The sequence below is a fragment of the Lithobates pipiens genome, unplaced genomic scaffold, assembly GCF_037356315.1.
Source record: "Lithobates pipiens isolate NorthernLeopardFrog02 unplaced genomic scaffold, aLitPip1_a1.2 Scaffold_66, whole genome shotgun sequence".
NCBI lineage: Eukaryota > Metazoa > Chordata > Amphibia > Anura > Ranidae > Lithobates > Lithobates pipiens.
In genome coordinates this window covers 1,619,709-1,639,557 of record NW_027507888.1, presented here as the reverse complement: position 1 = coordinate 1,639,557, position 19,849 = coordinate 1,619,709, and the positions used below count along the sequence as shown (strand labels likewise).

At 50.2% G+C, this 19,849-nt stretch overlaps 3 pseudogenes; all 3 read left to right on the top strand.

Moving 5' to 3' along the window:
• Positions 1-8,587: 8,587 nt before the first annotated feature.
• On the top strand, positions 8,588-8,707 carry LOC143958992 (5S ribosomal RNA; annotated as a pseudogene).
• A 109-nt stretch (positions 8,708-8,816) lies between these two features.
• On the top strand, positions 8,817-8,945 carry LOC143958970 (5S ribosomal RNA; annotated as a pseudogene).
• A 108-nt stretch (positions 8,946-9,053) lies between these two features.
• Positions 9,054-9,172, top strand: LOC143959092 (5S ribosomal RNA; annotated as a pseudogene).
• The last annotated feature ends 10,677 nt before the right edge of the window (positions 9,173-19,849 follow it).

The following is a 19,849-nucleotide window of genomic DNA, read 5'->3' as shown; positions in this document are numbered from 1 at the left end:
ACCCTTGAGGCAGCTGCTGGGACCATGAGGAGCGAAGGCAGCTGCTGGGACCATGAGGAGCGAAGGCAGCTGCTGGGACCCTTGAGGCAGCTGCTGGGACCATGAGGAGCGAAGGCAGCTGCTGGGACCATGAGGAGCGAAGGCAGCTGCTGGGACCATGAGGAGCGAAGGCAGCTGCTGGGACCATGAGGAGCGAAGGCAGCTACTGGGACCATGAGGAGCGAAGGCAGCTACTGGGACCATGAGGAGCGAAGGCAGCTGCTGGGACCATGAGGAGCGAAGGCAGCTGCTGGGACCATGAGGAGCGAAGGCAGCTGCTGGGACCATGAGGAGCGAAGGCAGCTACTGGGACCATGAGGAGCGAAGGCAGCTGCTGGGAACCTTGAGGCAGCTGCTGGGACCATGAGGAGCGAAGGCAGCTGCTGGGACCATGAGGAGCGAAGGCAGCTGCTGGGACCATGAGGAGCGAAGGCAGCTGCTGGGACCATGAGGAGCGAAGGCAGCTACTGGGACCATGAGGAGCGAAGGCAGCTACTGGGACCATGAGGAGCGAAGGCAGCTACTGGGACCATGAGGAGCGAAGGCAGCTACTGGGACCATGAGGAGCGAAGGCAGCTACTGGGACCATGAGGAGCGAAGGCAGCTACTGGGACCATGAGGAGCGAAGGCAGCTACTGGGACCATGAGGAGCGAGGTCAGCTACTGGGACCATGAGGAGCGAAGGCAGCTACTGGGACCATGAGGAGCGAAGGCAGCTGCTGGGACCATGAGGAGCGAAGGCAGCTGCTGGAACCCTTGAGGCAGCTGCTGGGACCATAAGGAGCGAAGGCGACTACTGGGACCATGAGGAGCGAAGGCAGCTACTGGGACCATGAGGAGCAAAGGCAGCTGCTGGGACCCTTGAGGCAGCTGCTGGGACCATGAGGAGCGAAGGCAGCTGCTGGGACCATGAGGAGCGAAGGCAGCTGCTGGGACCCTTGAGGCAGGTGCTGGGACCATGAGGAGCGACGGCAGCTGCTGGGACCATGAGGAGCGAAGGCAGCTGCTGGGACCATGAGGAGCGAAGGCAGCTGCTGGGACCATGAGGAGCGATGGCAGCTGCTGGGACCATGAGGAGCGAAGGCAGCTACTGGGACCATGAGGAGCGAAGGCAGCTACTGGGAACATGAGGAGCGAAGGCAGCTACTGGGACCATGAGGAGTGAAGGCAGCTACTGGGACCATGAGGAGCGAGGGCAGCTACTGGGACCATGAGGAGCGAAGGCAGCTACTGGGACCATGAGGAGCGAAGGCAGCTGCTGGGACCATGAGGAGCGAAGGCAGCTGCTGGGACCATGAGGAGCGAAGGCAGCTACTGGGACCATGAGGAGCGAAGGCAGCTACTGGGACCATGAGGAGCGAAGGCAGCTACTGGGACCATGAGGAGCGAAGGCAGCTGCTGGGACCCTTGAGGCAGCTGCTGGGACCATGAGGAGCAAAGGCAGCTACTGGGACCATGAGGAGCGAAGGCAGCTACTGGGACCATGAGGAGCGAAGGCAGCTACTGGGACCATGAGGAGCGAAGGCAGCTACTGGGGCCATGAGGAGCGAAGGCAGCTGCTGGGACCCTTGAGGCAGCTGCTGGGACCATGAGGAGCGAAGGAAGCTACTGGGACCATGAGGAGCAAAGGCAGCTGCTGGGACCCTTGAGGCAGCTGCTGGGACCATGAGGAGCGAAGGCAGCTGCTGGGACCATGAGGAGCGAAGGCAGCTGCTGGGACCCTTGAGGCAGCTGCTGGGACCATGAGGAGCAAAGGCAGCTACTGGGACCATGAGGAGCGAAGGCAGCTACTGGGACCATGAGGAGCGAAGGCAGCTACTGGGACCATGAGGAGCGAAGGCAGCTACTGGGACCATGAGGAGCGAAGGCAGCTACCGGGACCATGAGGAGCGAAGGCAGCTGCTGGGACCATGAGGAGCGAAGGCAGCTGCTGGGACCATGAGGAGCGAAGGAAGCTGCTGGGACCCTTGAGGCAGCTGCTGGGACCATGAGGAGCGAAGGCGACTACTGGGACCATGAGGAGCGAAGGCAGCTACTGGGACCATGAGGAGCAAAGGCAGCTGCTGGGACCCTTGAGGCAGCTGCTGGGACCATGAGGAGCGAAGGCAGCTGCTGGGACCATGAGGAGCGAAGGCAGCTGCTGGGACCCTTGAGGCAGCTGCTGGGACCATGAGGAGCGAAGGCAGCTGCTGGGACCATGAGGAGCGAAGGCAGCTGCTGGGACCATGAGGAGCGAAGGTAGCTGCTGGGACCATGAGGAGTGAAGGCAGCTACTGGGACCATGAGGAGCGAAGGCAGCTACTGGGACCATGAGGAGCGAAGGCAGCTACTGGGACCATGAGGAGCAAAGGCAGCTGCTGGGACCCTTGAGGCAGCTGCTGGGACCATGAGGAGCGAAGGCAGCTGCTGGGACCATGAGGAGCGAAGCCAGCTGCTGGGACCCTTGAGGCAGCTGCTGGGACCATGAGGAGCGAAGGCAGCTGCTGGGACCATGAGGAGCGAAGGCAGCTGCTGGGACCATGAGGAGCGAAGGCAGCTGCTGGGACCATGAGGAGGGAAGGCAGCTACTGGGACCATGAGGAGCGAAGGCAGCTACTGGGACCATGAGGAGCGAAGGCAGCTACTGGGACCATGAGGAGCGAAGGCAGCTACTGGGACCATGAGGAGCGAAGGCAGCTACTGGGACCATGAGGAGCGAAGGCAGCTACTGGGACCATGAGAAGCAAAGGCAGCTACTGGGACCATGAGGAGCGAAGGCAGCTACTGGGACCATGAGGAGCGAAGGCAGCTACTGGGACCATGAGGAGCGAAGGCAGCTACTGGGACCATGAGGAGCGAAGGCAGCTACTGGGACCATGAGGAGCGAAGGCAGCTGCTGGGACCATGAGGAGCGAAGGCAGCTGCTGGGACCGTTGAGGCAGCTACTGGGACCATGAGGAGCAAAGGCAGCTACTGGGACCATGAGGAGCAAAGGCAGCTACTGGGACCATGAGGAGCAAAGGCAGCTACTGGGACCATGAGGAGCAAAGGCAGCTACTGGGACCATGAGGAGCAAAGGCAGCTACTGGGACCATGAGGAGCGAAGGCAGCTGCTGGGACCATGAGGAGCAAAGGCAGCTACTGGGACCATGAGGAGCGAAGGCAGCTGCTGGGACCATGAGGAGCGAAGGCAGCTGCTGGGACCATGAGGAGCGAAGGCAGCTGCTGGGACCATGAGGAGCAAAGGCAGCTGCTGGGACCATGAGGAGCAAAGGCAGCTGCTGGGACCATGAGGAGCAAAGGCAGCTGCTGGGACCATGAGGAGCAAAGGCAGCTGCTGGGACCCTTGAGGCAGCTGCTGGGACCATGAGGAGCGAAGGCAGCTACTGGGACCATGAGGAGCGAAGGCAGCTACTGGGACCATGAGGAGCGAAGGCAGCTACTGGGACCATGAGGAGCGAAGGCAGCTACGGGGACCATGAGGAGTGAAGGCAGCTACTGGGACCCTTGAGGCAGCTGCTGGGACCATGAGGAGCCAAGGCGACTACTGGGACCATGAGGAGCGAAGGCAGCTACTGGGACCATGAGGAGCGAAGGCAGCTACTGGGACCATGAGGAGCGAAGGCAGCTACTGGGACCATGAGGAGCGAAGGCAGCTACTGGGACCATGAGGAGCAAAGGCAGCTACTGGGACCATGAGGAGCAAAGGCAGCTGCTGGGACCCTTGAGGCAGCTGCTGGGACCATGAGGAGCGAAGGCAGCTACTGGGACCATGAGGAGCGAAGGCAGCTACTGGGACCATGAGGAGCGAAGGCAGCTACTGGGACCATGAGGAGCGAAGGCAGCTACTGGGACCATGAGGAGCGAAGGCAGCTACTGGGACCCTTGAGGCAGCTGCTGGGACCATGAGGAGCGAAGGCGACTACTGGGACCATGAGGAGCGAAGGCAGCTACTGGGACCATGAGGAGCGAAGGCAGCTACTGGGACCATGAGGAGCAAAGGCAGCTACTGGGACCATGAGGGGCGAAGGCAGCTACTGGGACCATGAGGAGCGAAGGCAGCTACTGGGACCATGAGGAGCAAAGGCAGCTACTGGGACCATGAGGAGTGAAGGCAGCTACTGGGACCATGAGGAGCGAAGGCAGCTACTGGGACCATGAGGAGCAAAGGCAGCTACTGGGACCATGAGGAGCAAAGGCAGCTACTGGGACCATGAGGAGCAAAGGCAGCTACTGGGAACATGAGGAGCAAAGGCAGCTGCTGGGACCATGAGGAGCAATGGCAGATGCTGGGACCCTTGAGGCAGCTGCTGGGACCATGAGGAGCGAAGGCAGCTACTGGGACCATGAGGAGCGAAGGCAGCTACTGGGACCATGAGGAGCAAAGGCAGCTACTGGGACCATGAGGAGCAAAGGCAGCTATTGGGACCATGAGGAGCAAAGGCAGCTACTGGGACCATGAGGAGCAAAGGCAGCTACTGGGACCATGAGGAGCAAAGGCAGCTGCTGGGACCATGAGGAGCAAAGGCAGCTGCTGGGACCCTTGAGGCAGCTGCTGGGACCATGAGGAGCGAAGGCAGCTACTGGGACCATGAGGAGCGAAGGCAGCTACTGGGACCATGAGGAGCAAAGGCAGCTACTGGGACCATGAGGAGCAAAGGCAGCTACTGGGACCATGAGGAGCAAAGGCAGCTACTGGGACCATGAGGAGCAAAGGCAGCTGCTGGGACCATGAGGAGCAAAGGCAGCTGCTGGGACCATGAGGAGCAAAGGCAGCTGCTGGGACCCTTGAGGCAGCTACTGGGACCATGAGGAGCGAAGGCAGCTACTGGGACCATGAGGAGCGAAGGCAGCTACTGGGACCATGAGGAGCGAAGGCAGCTACTGGGACCATGAGGAGCGAAGGCAGCTACTGGGACCATGAGGAGCGAAGGCAGCTACTGGGACCATGAGGAGCGAAGGCAGGGTAAAATTAAGAAAAAATGTGTACCCTTCACTTACTTTAGACGATGATTTAAATTTTTTTTACTGGTTATATGTTTTGAGTTACAGAGGAGGTCTAGGGCTAGAATTATTGCTCTCGCTCTAACGTTCGCAGCGATACCTCACATGTGTGGTTTGAACACTGTTTTCATATGTGAGCGGGACTTATGTATGCGTTCGCTTTTGCATGCGAGCACATGGGGACTGGGGCGCATTAAAAAAAAAAAAACATTTATTGTTCATTTTACTTTATTTATTTTAGTTTGACTTTTTTTCCCCAAAAATAAATTTTTTGATCACTTTTATTCCTATTACAAGGAATGTAAACATCCCTTGTAATAAGAATATGGCATGACAGGTCCTCTTTACAGTGAGATATGGGGTCAATAAGACCCCGCATCTCACCTCTAAGCTGGGAAGCCTGAAAAAAAAAAAAAGATTCTGGCTTTGATCGTATTGGCGAGTCGGTAGAAGCACCGGAGGGCGGCGGGAGGGGGGGTGTCTATGGGTATTACCGACTATGGCTGGGTATGGCTGGGTATCTCCAAGTATGGCTGGGTATCTCCGAGTATGGCTGGGTATCTCTGAGTATGACTGGGTATCTCCAAGTATGACTGGGTATCTCAGAGTATGACTGGATATCTCAGAGTATCAATGTGCTTTGGGCATCTCCAGGGATGTGTTCTGATCTTCTTTGTCCGTTATACTGCGGCAACTGACACACTTTTTTCTCTTTTATAGGGTCTCCTCTTTGTGGCAACCGTTACTAAGCCTCTGGACCAATCAAAGATAAGTACTCTAACAACATTTAACTGTAAATTAATTAATTAATTAATTCCCTTCTACCAGCGCCCCATACATAGTGGGCGGGGACAATTCTTGCCCCTCCCACTATTATTAATATTCCCATAGACACACTCCTAAACTTTGTAGACAGCCTTCCCAGAATAGTTGAAGCTGTTATAACTGCAAAGAGTGTGCCAACTAAATATTGAACCCTATGGACGAAGACTGATATTCCATTAAAGTTCGTGTGTGTTCGTGTGTAAAGGCAGGTGTCCCAATACTTTTGACAATATAGTGTATGTGTAAGGGGGCACTCTGCCACACTCTCATGCAAGGGGGAGATACTCTGCTATAAAGTGGGACTCTGATGTAAGGTGTTGTGGGTGATGCAATGGGCTTTGGGGCGATTCGATGTTCTGGGGAGATGCGATTGGGCGATGGGATTCGATGTGTTGGGGGCGAAGCGATTCGATGTGCTGATGCGATTCGATGTGCTGCAATGTGCTGGGGGCGATGTGATGTGCTGGGGGCGATTTGATGTTCTGGGGATATGTGATGCGATTGGGCGATGGGATTCTAGGTGTTGGGGTGAAGCGATTCGATGTGCTGATGCAATTCGATGTGTTGGGGGTGATGCAATGTGCTTTGGGCGATGCAATGTGCTGGGGGTGATTCAATGTGCTGGGGAGATGTGATTCGATGTGCTGGGGGAGATGCAATTCGATGTGCTGGGGGTGATGCGATTCGATGTGCTGGTGGAGATGCGATTCTATGTGCTGGGAGCAATGTGATGCGATGTGCTGGGGGCGATGCGATGTGCTGGGGCGATGCGATTCGATGTGATGTGCTGGGGGTGATGCGATTTGATGTGTTGCGGGTGATGCAATGTACTTTGGGAGATGCGATGCGCTGGGGGTGATTCAATGTGCTGGGGAGATGTGATTCGATGTGCTGGGGGAGATGCGATTCGATGTGCTGGGGGAGATGCAATTCGATGTGATGCCATGTGCTGGGGGGCGATGCGATGTGCTGGGGTGATGCGATTCGATGTGATGTGCTGGGGGCGATTCGATGTTCTCGGGAGATGTGATGCGATTGGGCGATGGGATTCGAGGTGTTGGGATGAAGCGATTCGATGTGCTGATGCGATTCGATGTGTTGGGGGTGATGCAATGTGCTTTGGGCGATGCAATGTGCTTTGGGGGATGCGTTGTGCTGGGGGTGATTCAATGTGCTGGGGGAGTTGCGATTCGATGTGCTGGGGGAGATGCGATTCTATGTGCTGGGGGAGATGCGATTCTATGTGCTGGGGGCAATGTGATGTGATATGCTGGGGGCAATGCGATGTGCTGGGGCGATGTGATTCGATGTGATGTGCTGTGGGCGATGCGATTTGATGTGTTGCGGGTGATGCAATGTGCTTTGGGGAGAGTCGATGTTCTGGGGAGATGCGATGCGATTGGGCGATGGGATTCGATGTGTTTTGGAGCGAAGCGATTCGATGTGCTGATGCGATTCGATGTTTTGGGGGTGATGCAATGTGCTTTGGGCGATGCGATGTGCTGGGGAGATGCGATTCGATGTGCTGGGGCCAATGTGATGTGCTGGGGGCGATTCGATGTGCTGGGGTGATGCAATGTGCTGGGGGTTATACAATTCGATGTTCTAGGGAGATGCGATTCGATGTGCTGGGGCGATGCGATGTGCTTGGGTGATGCGTTTCGATGCAATGTGGTGGGGCAAAGCGATTTGATGTGCTGATGTGATTCGATGTGTTGGGGGTGATGCAATGTGCTTTGGGCGATTTGATGCGCTGGGGCGATTTGATGTGCTGGGGGAGATGCAATGTGCTGGGGGAGATGCGATTCGATTTGCTGGGGAGATGTGATGTGCTGGGGGCGATGAGATGTGCTGGGGCTATGCGATTCGATGTGCTGATGCAATTTGAAGTGTTGGGGGTGATGCAATGTGCTGGGGTGATGCGATTCGATTTTCTGGGGGAGATCCGATTTGATGTCCTGGGGCGATTCAATGCGATGTGCTTGGGTGATGCGATTCGATGCGATGGGTGATGCGATTTGATGTGCTGGGGCGATGCGATGTGCTTGGGCAATTCGTTTTGATGCTATGTGGTGGGGCAAAGCGATTTGATGTGCTGATGTGATTCGATGTTTTGGGGGTGATGCAATGTGCTTTGGGCGATTTGATGTGCTGGGGCGATTAGATGTGCTGGGAGATGCAATGTGCTGGGGGAGATGCGATTCGATTTGCTGGGGCGATGCGATTCGATGTGATGATGCAATTCGAAGTGTTGGGGGTGATGCAATGTGCTGGGGTGATGTGATTCGATGTTCTGGGGGAGATGCGAATCGATGTGCTGGGGCGATTCAATGCGATGTGCTTGGGTGATGTGATTCGATGTTCTGATGCAATTTGATGTGTTGGGGTGATGCAATGTGCTTTGGGCGATGCGATGTGCTGGGGGCGATTCAATGTGCATTCTAAGGAAAGAGCAAGATCCAAAAGGCATCGGTCAGCTAGCCCTCCCAGGCAGGTAAAGATGGTAAAGAGGGAATGATGAACAGATAAACTGACAGCAACTGATGACAGCATCAGAAACCTGTTTCGCTAAACCTTTAAATTCTAATGTACTTTCATCAGCTAAAACATCTACAAATTCCATATTACTTTTCTACTCACCAAATATAAAACTCATCAGTTTTCCCGCTGTCCACCGTCTTTCAAGACTTCTGTATATCTGAAATTCTCCGGTCTTTCACAATCAATCGATCGAATTTTCTTCTAGGTTCAATATCACCCTGAATGCGCACGATCTCGTCTGATCTCGGATGCTAAGCAGGGTCGGGCCTGCTTAGTGCTTGGATGGGAGACCTCCTGGGAATACCAGGTGCCGTAGGCTTTTTTTAAATATGTTGTTAGTGTAGACGACCTGTTTTATTTTTCTGCTTGTTTGCCAAGGTTGATCATCTTGACGTTTGTCAAGAGGGTTGAGAGTGGCCAGCAAGATCGCCTATGGCTACATCACCCTGAATGCTCCCGATCTTATCTTATCTCGTCTGATCTCGAATGCTAAGCAGTGTCGGGCCTGGTTAGTACCTGGATGGAAGACCGCTTGGGAATACCAGGTGCCGTAGGCTTTTTTTTAATATGTTGTTGGTGTCGACAACCTGTTATATTTTTCTACTGATTTGCAGAAGTGACCATCTTGGCGTTTGTCAAGAGGGTTGAGAGTGGCCAGCAAGGTCGCCTACAGCCACATCACCCTGAATGCTCTTGATCTTGTCTGATCTCGGATGCAAAGCAGGGTCGGGCTTGGTTAGTACCTGGATGGGAGACCGCCTGGGAATAACAGGTGCCATAGGCTTTTTTGTAATATGTTGTTTGTGTAGACGACCAGATTAAATTTTTCTGCTTGTTTGCTGAGGTGATCATCTTGACGTTTGTCAAGAGGGTTGAGAGTGGACAAAAGTGATCAGATTTTTTTTTTTTTAAAGGGACAATGCAAAAAAAGAAAAAAAAATAAGATTTTTTTTTTAAAGCACCCCCCTCCCATCTTCGCATGCTTGCGCAGCAAAGAAAACGCTTACGTAAGTCACACCTCATATATAAATGGTGTTCAAATCACACATAAGGTATTGCCACAAACTAGATCTCCTCTGTAACTCTAACCTGGTAACCGTTACATTATTTTTAAAAGCGCTGTCTATGGAGATTTATTAAGTTCCTTAGTTTGTCGTCATTCCAGTAATGTTCACAAGCATGACATTGACATTAAGTATCTATTTACTTGGCATAACATCATCTTTTACATTATAGAAAAAAATTGGGCTAACTTTATGGGTTTTTTTTTTCATAAAAGTGTATTTTTCCCCCCAAAAATGTGTTTGAAAGAGCACTGCGCAAATATCATGAGACAAAAAAAATGATTTCAACGATCACCAATTTATTCGCTAGGGTCTATGCTAAAATATATATATATATATATATATACAGTAGGTGCCGCCATTTTCCTATAGGAGCGAGAGAGCGGCGATAATGTCTCGGGGGCATACCAGGCCCTTAGGTCCGGTAGGAATTTTAAGGGGAATCCCCTACGCCAAAAAAAGGAGTGGGGTCCCCCTCAAAATCCATACCAGACCCCTATCCGAGCACGCAGCCCGGCCGGTCAGGAAAGGGGGTGGGGACGAACGAGCGCCCCCCCCCCCCCTGAGCCATACCAGGCTCAACATGGGGGGTGCCTTGGGGAAGGGGGGGCGGCACGGCGCGGCCCCCGCACCCCAAAGCACCTTGTACCCATGTTGATGAGGACAAGGGCCTCTTCCCGACAACCCTGGCCGTTGGTTGTCGGGGTCTGCGGGCGGGGGGCTTATCGGAATCTGGGAGCCCCCTTTAATAAGGGGGCCCCCGGATAGCGTCCCCCCACCCTATGTGAATGAGTATGGGGTGCAATGTACTTTTAAGATCAGCCTAACTTCCTTATCCTTTGGATTACAAATTATAAAGGACCATCATAGCTAGCAGAAGAAAAGAAGATTAAAGAATGTTTACTATTAACAAGATCTTGCAACTAGCTATTAAAGTAGGGGGAGCTCCCTTGTGGTTTCACCTTGTAAAATTGTTGTTTTGCATTCATTGTTCTGTCATTTTACGTTAGGATGACAGTACAATTATTCTAACCACCTGTTTATCATAATTACAGTAAAGTATATTTATGGTTAAGTACTTCAATTGTGTGGAGTATTGTTTTCTCTCAGCAGGTGGAGCCATCGGGTGTCCTGGTAATAATACAGGTATATTATATTGTATTGTGGCGTTACCTCTCACCATTTCATTACACATTCATATTGCACCACAGCTGTGTCAAGGGGACTGAGTCAAGTCAAGGGGGGTTCATTAGCAAAGTGCAGGTGCAAATAAAACCAGCAGCTCCTTCAGGGGTTAGTGCTACATGGTAATGGGGGGAAAAAAATCAAGCCGTTTTTGTTCAACCCACTGGTTGAGCACAAAGAAACATTCTGATGTATGGACTGAGCTTACATGAAAGAAGAACTTAATTAAAACCAGCAACAGTTGAGACAATGAACACCTTGGTCAGGTCTATGTACAGTATATCTATGCATATTGTATAGAGTACAGGGATTAAGAGCAAGCAATAAACAAAACAGAGTACAGCAGTAAGGATAACTGCCACATTCACAACAGGGTTCTCCTTTACATCCATGTCTCTAAAGTCCCACCCAGTAGTGCACCTCAACCCTATATATTGTGGACCTATACCAGTCCTTAAGGATTAGCAGACTGTACCTCACTCAACCCAATATACTGTAGTACGCTATACCTTACCAGTCCTTAGAAGGACCTTTGTGCAAATAGTAGGTTGTGATTAGCAGACTGTACCTCAGTCCCTATACTCATAAAGGACTGCTGCAGAATAGGGCAGTAGTCAGCAGTAGTGCACCTCAATCCTATATATTGTGGACCTATACCAGTCCTTAAGGATTAGCAGACTGTACCTCACTCAACCCTATATACTGTAGTACGCTATACCTTACCAGTCCTTAGAAGGACCTTTGTGGAACTAGTAGGTTGTGATTAGCAGACTGTACCTCAGTCCCTATACTCATAAAGGACTGCTGCAGAATAGGGCAGCAGTCAGCAGTAGTGCACCTCAACCCTATATATTGTGGACCTATACCAGTCCTTAAGGATTAGCAGACTGTACCTCACTCAACCCTATATACTGTAGTACGCTATACCTTACCAGTCCTTAGAAGGACCTTTGTGCAGTGAATCTGGGATCGATAACTACAAGCATTCTTTTTTTATATGTGAAATTCTGACAATTCAGGACTCTTGAGACAATGGAGGCGAGGGAAGGTCAGGGTAGGCAAAGAAGAGGGTGCAGGAGATGATCACCAGCACCGTGATATAGAGCACTGACACCTGCACCGTGATAGAGCGATATGACACCAGCACCGTGACATAACACATGTATGAGGTGAATCTGGGATCGACAACTACAAGCATTCTTTTTTTATATGTGAAATTCTGACAATTCAGGACTCTTGAGACAATGGAGGCGAGGGAAGGTCAGGGTAGGCAAAGAAGAGGGTGCAGGAGATGATCACCAGCACCGTGATATAGAGCACTGACACCTGCACCGTGATAGAGCGATCTGACACCAGCACCGTGACATAACACATGTATGAGGTGAATCTGGGATCGACAACTACAAGCATTCTTTTTTTATATGTGAAATTCTGACAATTCAGGACTCTTGAGACAATGGAGTCGAGGGAAGGTCAGGGTAGGCAAAGAAGAGGTGCAGGAGATGATCACCAGCACCAGCACCGTGATATAGAGCACTGACACCTGCACCGTGATAGAGTGCACTGACACCAGCACCGAGATAGAGAGCACTAACAGCAGCACTGATACCAGCAACTTGCTGCTGGGCCCCAAAAATATGACACCGCTCAACCTCTTCAAACAGGAGGGTACGGGCATATAGTACGGTGTGCTTTTTAGGTTGTGATTAGCAGACTGTACCTCACTGAACCCTATATACTGTAGTACACTATACCTTACCAGTCCTTATAAGGACCTTTGTGGAACTAGTAGGTTGTGATTAGCAGACTGTACCTCAGTCCCTATACTCTTAAAGGACTGCTGCAGAATAGGGCAGCAGTCAACAGTAGTGCACCTCAACCCTATATATTGTGGACCTATACCAGTCCTTAAGGATTAGCAGACTGTACCTCACTCAACCCTATATACTGTAGTACGCGATACCTTACCAGTCCTTAGAAGGACCTTTGTGCAAATAGTAGGTTGTGATTAGCAGACTGTACCTCAGTCCCTATACTCATAAAGGACTGCTGCAGAATTGGGCAGCAGTCAGCAGTAGTGCACCTCAACCCTATATATTGTGGACCTATACCAGTCCTTAAGGATTAGCAGACTGTACCTCACTCAACCCTATATACTGTAGTACGCTATACCTTACCAGTGCTTAGAAGGACCTTTGTGGAACTAGTAGGTTGTGATTAGTAGACTGTACCTCAGTCCCTATACTCATAAAGGACTGCTGAAGAATAGGGCAGCAGTCAGCAGTAGTGCACCTCAACCCTATATATTGTGGACCTATACCAGTCCTTAAGGATTAGCAGACTGTACCTCACTCAACCCTATATACTGTATTACACTATACCTTACCAGTCCTTAGAAGGACCTTTGTGCAAATAGTAGGTTGTGATTAGCAGACTGTACCTCAGTCCCTATACTCATAAAGGACTACTGCAGAAGAAGGGCAGCAGTCAAGTATAATATTCTTTCTATATTTGGAAGAAAAATTATTATACGTGTATAAGCCTATTACCATACCAGTCCTGAAAAGATCCTTTGTGGACCTAATAGTAACAGCTACTGATTAAACTGACTGTTCCTCACTGCCACACACAGCTTCCTGCCTGTCCCTATTTAAACTGATAAAACACAGGCTCCTGCAACAATAACTTGAATAGCACTCAAAACTATATCCTTTACTACTTTACCATACCAGTCCTGAAAAGGACTTTTGTGGACCTAATAGTAACAGCTAATGATTAAACTGACTGTCCCTGCTGCACACAGCGTCCTGTCCCTCTCTCAGCCCTGACAAAAGACAATCTGCAGCAACAATGACTTGAATAGCAGTGCCTCAAACCTATATCCGTGCCACCCATCCGTGCCATCTTATCTGTGCCCATCTTTGCCCATCAGTGCCTCCTTATCTGTGCCCATCAGTACTGCCTTATCTGTGCCTATCGGTGCCACTTTATCTGTGCCTATTAGTGCCGCCTTAACTATGCATATCAGTGCCCACCAGTGCAGCCTATCAGTGCCCACCAGTGCCGCCTCATCAGTGCACTTCAATGAAGGAGAAAAATTACCTGTTTGCTAAATTTTATAACAAACTATTAAACATGATTTTTATTTTTTTTTGCATCTTTTTTTGTTTGTTTAGCAAAAAATAAAACTCCCAGCTGTAATTAAATACCACCAAAAGAAAGCTCTATTTGTGGGAAAAAAAATGATAAAAATTTCATTTGGGTACGGTGTTGTATGACCGCGCAATTGTCATTCAAAGTGCATCAGCGCTGAAAGCTGAAAATTGGTCTGGGCAGGAGGGGGGTTTAAGTGCCCAGTAAGCAAGTGGTTAAAGTGGTGCTCCGGCCAAAATTACACTTTTTAAATAAAAATACCCCTATAATACACAAGCTTAATGTATTCAGTAAAGTTTAATGGTTAATACAGCATTTTGAAAGTTTATAAACTAGCAGCAGACTGTGGCCATCTTAAGTGTGGGCATCTGAAGCCAGACCGTATTTCTTCCTGGATTTCAGCCTTGCAGATCTCGCACATGCTCAATGCTGCACAAGCAGTGTAATAAGTTTCAGGTCAGGTTTCCATGGCAACGGCAGTGTTAGAGGAAGTTGCCACCCATATCTATGCAAACCCCTCCTCCCTCCAGGAACCAGTAAATATACTGCATGTACAAGGAATATTATTCAAGAAACACACACACACACACTATATATATATATCGTGTTCTGTACATATATACACACACATATCTACACTCAGCTGATACTTTTTTCTGTACAGCTTTTCATTTAAAAAGAAAAAAAAAATAATTAAAAAAATAATAATCTCAGCAACACAATTCATTTATGCATCTAGACGTATTGAAGACGACTTTATGAAGTTCAAACTGTGCATATTAATTTTGAAAAATTGTGCTTGTGTTTTGGTGTTAGGCCACTTTCACACGGGATGGATCAGTAATGATCCGCCTCGTGATGATCCGCTTGCTCAGCGGGGATCGCTCTGTTGTCCCTGCTGAGCCGGAGGATAACAGGGCGGTCCCAGCACACTGTGCATGGACCGCCCTGTCAGCTCTCCGCTCTCCTCTATGGGGGATCGTCTGTCCGTGTTCATCCGATCCGCTCTGCAGACGGATAGAAAAATAGGATTTTCCTCCGTCTGCAGAATCGGACAATTGCGGAGGCGGACGATATCGGGTGTTTGCGGATGTTCATCCGCCGACACCCGCTATCCCATAGGAATGCATGTATGTCCGTACTTCATCCGCAAACGGATGGATGAAATACGCACATAATGTTCGCATGTGTGAATGGGGCCTTAGATGGAATGGTGGGAGTATTTAAAAAAACTGCTTATTTACAACTATTTGCACAAACAACTTTCTCTATGTTACATAGATAATCGGGTTAAAAATAAGAAAATATTCCCCCAGCACATCGCATCGCCCCCCTCCCGGTAAAATCGCATCACCTCAGCACATTGCATCACAACGCCCCCAGCACATCGAATCGCATCTCCCCCAACACTTCTCATCGCATCGCCCAAAGCACATTGCATCACCCCCGACACATCAAATCACATCAGAACATCGAATCGCCTGAGATCACCTGGCAGTGCAAGGGAAATGGGACGTCCATGTGGCGGGGGTAGTCTCCAACGTCTTAGAGCTGCGAGCAGTGTACTTAGCTCTGCTGAGTCTAAAAGAACATCTACGGCAGAAACAAGTGCTATTGCGGCTAGACAACAGAGCAGCAGTTTCATATATATAACGGCAGGGGTGAACGCACAGCATCACATTATTAAAGGAAGTAGAGCCCATTATGTTATGGGCGGAAAGAAATTTGTTGGATTTAAAGGCAGTTTACCTTCCGGGCCGTTTGAATCAGCAGGCAGATCGCCTATCACGTTGTTTTCCAGACAGCAACGAGTGGGCAGTGCACCCATCAGAGTTCAGTTGGATCATGAGTCTGCAGAAGCCACCAGAAATAGATCTCTTTGCTTCTCCAATGAATGCGAAGCTGCTGAGATTTCCATCCCATCTGCCTCATCCCCGTGCAGAAGCAGTAGATGCCCTCTGGAGTCCGTGGCGATGCGAGACCGCGTATGCGTTTCCCCCCAGACCCTTGATCGCAAAGTTTTTAATCAGATTATCGATGGAGCCAGTCAGAGTGATAGCTATTCTGCCGTACTGGCCGAAGAGGCCGTGGTTCCCTTGGGCAGGGAACCTCAGCGTGTTGTATGACCGCGCAATTGTCATTCAAAGTGCATCAGCGCTGAAAGCTGAAAATTGGTCTGGGCAGGAGGGGGGTTTAAGTGGCCAGTAAGCAAGTGGTTAAAGTGGTGCTCCGGCCAAAACTACACTTTTTAAATAAAAAGACCCCTATAATACACAAGCTTAATGTATTCAGTAAAGTTGGTCTGTAAACGAAGGTCCATTTTGTTAGGTTAATACAGCATTTTGAAAGTTTATAAACTAGCAGCAGACTGTGGCCATCTTAAGTGTGGGCATCTGAAGCCAGACCGTATTTCTTCCTGGATTTCAGCCTTGCAGATCTCGCACATGCTCAATGCTGCACAAGCAGTGTAATAAGTTTCAGGTCAGGTTTCCATGGCAACGGCAGTGTTAGAGGAAGTTGCCACCCATATCTATGCAAACCCCTCCTCCCTCCAGGATCCAGTAAATATACTGCATGTACAAGGAATATTATTCAAGAAACACACACTATATATACATCGTGTTCTGTACATATATACACACACATATCTACACTCAGTTGATACTTTTTTCTGTACTGCTTTTCATTTAAAAAGAAAAAAAAAATAATTAAAAAAATAATAATCTCAGCAACACAATTCATTTATGCATCTAGACGTATTGAAGACGACTTTATGAAGTTCAAACTGTGCATATTAATTTTGAAAAATGGTGCTTGTGTTTTGGTGTTAGGCCCCTTTCACACGGGATGGATCAGTAATGATCCACCCCGTGATGATCCGCTTGCTCTGCGGGGATCGCTCTGTTGTCCCCGCTGAGCCGGAGGATAACAGGGCGGTCCCAGCACACTGTGCAGGGACCGCCCTGTCAGCTCTCCGCTCTCCTCTACGGGGGATCGGATGAGCACGGACCGTCTGTCCGTGTTCATCCGATCCGCTCTGCAGACGGATAGAAAAATAGGATTTTCCTCCGTCTGCAGAATCGGACAATTGCGGAGGCGAAAGATATCGGGTGTTTGCGGATGTTCATCCGCCGACACCCGCTATCCCATAGGAATGCATGTATGTCCGTACTTCATCCGCAAACGGATGGATGAAATACGCACATAATGTCCGCATGTGTGAATGGGGCCTTAGATGGGATGGTGGGAGTATTTAAAAAAACTGCTTATTTACAACTATTTGCACAAACAACTTTCTCTATGTTACATAGATAATCGGGTTAAAAATAAGAAAATATTCCCCCAGCACATCGCATCGCCCCCCTCCCAGTAAAATCGCATCGCCCCAGCACATTGCATCACAACGCCCCCAGCACATCGAATCGCATCTCCCCCAACACTTCTCATCGCATCGCCCAAAGCACATTGCATCACCCCCGACACATCAAATCACATCAGAACATCGAATCGCCTGAGATCACCTGGCAGTGCAAGGGAAATGGGACGTCCCTGTGGCGGGGGTAGTCTCCAACGTCTTAGAGCTGCGAGCAGTGTACTTAGCTCTGCTGAGTCTAAAATAACATCTACGGCAGAAACAAGTGCTATTGCGGCTAGACAACAGAGCAGCAGTTTCATATATATAACGGCAGGGGTGAACGCACAGCATCACATTATTAAAGGAAGTAGAGCCCATTATGTTATGGGCGGAAAGAAATTTGTTGGATTTAAAGGCAGTTTACCTTCCGGGCCATTTGAATCAGCAGGCGGATCGCCTATCACGTTGTTTTCCAGACAGCAACGAGTGGGCAGTGCACCCATCAGAGTTTAGTTGGATCATGAGTCTGCAGAAGCCACTAGAAATAGATCTCTTTGCTTCTCCAATGAATGTGAAGCTGCCGAGATTTCCATCCCGTCTGCCTCATCCCCGTGCAGAAGCAGTAGATGCCCTCTCGAGTCCGTGGCGATGCGAGACCGCATATGCGTTTCCCCCTAGACCCTTGATCGCAAAGTTTTTAATCAGATTATTGATGGAGCCAGTCAGAGTGATAGCTATTCTGCTGTACTGGCCGAAGAGGCCGTGGTTCCCTTGGGCAGTGAACCTCAGCGTAGTCCCCGCCGGTCAAGATCCCAGTGTTCCCGCAGCTTCTCTCACAGGGGAAATTGGTGCACCCAGCTCCTCACAAACTGAATCTACATCTTTGGATCTTGAGCGGCAGAATTTCATTAGGATTCTCAGTGGTGGTGATTTCTACTCTCCTAAAGGCTAGGAAACCTTCCACGAACTTTATCTATTCTAAAATATGGAATACATTTAAAACATTTGCAGAAAGTAAGCAGTGTGACCCCACCACTCCGTCCACCTCAGTAGTTTTGGAGTTTCTGCAGAATGGTTTAGATCTGCGGCTCAGTTTAACCAGTAGAGACCCGCGCTATAGCCAAATGACGGCAACAGCGCGGACCTCCTTTGCCGGGACGATGTCTATTGACGTCGTCCCGTGCACGAGCGGCCTGCGCGCCCCCTGAGGGGCACGTGTGGCGCGCTCTGTGATCGGCGAGTCTACGAGACTCGTCACGGATCCGAGCAAGGGGTCGATCCTGACCTCTTACCACGTGATCAGCTGTCAGCCAATGACAGCTGATCATGTGATACAACGAAGCCGGTAATCGGCTATCTTTCCTCCTGGCGCTGGCAGCGCGAGGAGAAAAAAAAGAGCCGATCACCGGCGGCCGCGATCGGGACATCAGTCCCGATCACGGCCAGCTTACCAGTACCCACCTGCCCCCTGCCAGTGCCACCTCTGTAATAAAAAAGTGCCCCCCATCAGTGCCCATAGTGCCACCCAGCAGTGCCCATAGTGCCACCCAGTAGTGCCCACAGTGCCACACATCAGTGCCCACAGTGCCACCCATCAGTGCCCACAATCTGCCTCAACAACGGTGCTGCACTTCAGTGGCACATATCCGTGCTCATCAGTGTCGCCCATCAGTGCCACCTATCAGTGCCACTTATCAGTGCCCATCAGTCCCATATATCAGTGGTACCTATTAGTGCCACAGATCTGTTTGCGGATGAAGTACGGACATACATGCATTCCTATAGGATAGCGGGTGTCGGCAGATGAACATCCGCAAACACCCGATATCGTCCGCCTCCGCAATTGTCCGATTCTGCAGACGGAGGAAAATCCTATTTTTCTATCCGTCTGCAGAGTGGATCGGATGAACACGGACAGACGATCCCCCATAGAGGAGAGCGGAGAGCTGACAGGGCGGTCCATGCACAGTGTGCTGGGACCGCCCTGTTATCCTCCGGCTCAGCAGGGACAACAGAGCGATCCCCGCTGAGTAAGCGGATCATCACGGGGCGGATCATTACTGATCCATCCCGTGTGAAAGTGGCCTAACACCAAAACACAAGCACAATTTTTCAAAATTAATATGCACAGTTTGAACGTCTAGATGCATAAATGAATTGTGTTGCTGAGATTATTATTTTTTTAATTATTTTTTTTTTCTTTTTAAATGAAAAGCTGTAAACCTTGTAGACAGCCTTCCCAGAATAGTTGAAGCTGTTATAACTGCAAAGAGTGTGGCAACTAAATATTGAACCCTATGGACGAAGACTGATATTCCATTAAAGTTTGTGTGTTCGTGTGTAAAGGCAGGTGTCCCAATACTTTTGACAATATAGTGTATGTGGAAGGGGGCACTCTGCCACACTAATGCAAGGGGGCGATACTCTGCTATAAAGTGGGACTCTGATGTAAGGTGTTGTGGGTGATGCAATGGGCTTTGGGGCGATTCGATGTTCTGGGGAGATGTGATTGAGCGATGGGATTCGATGTGTTGGGGCGAAGCGATTCGATGTGCTGATGCGATTCAATATGATGCGATGTGCTGCGATGTGCTGGGGGCGATTCGATGTTCTGGGGATATGTGATGCGATTGGGCGATGGGATTCTAGGTGTTGGGGTGAAGCGATTCGATGTGCTGATGCAATTCGATGCAGCAAATCGAAA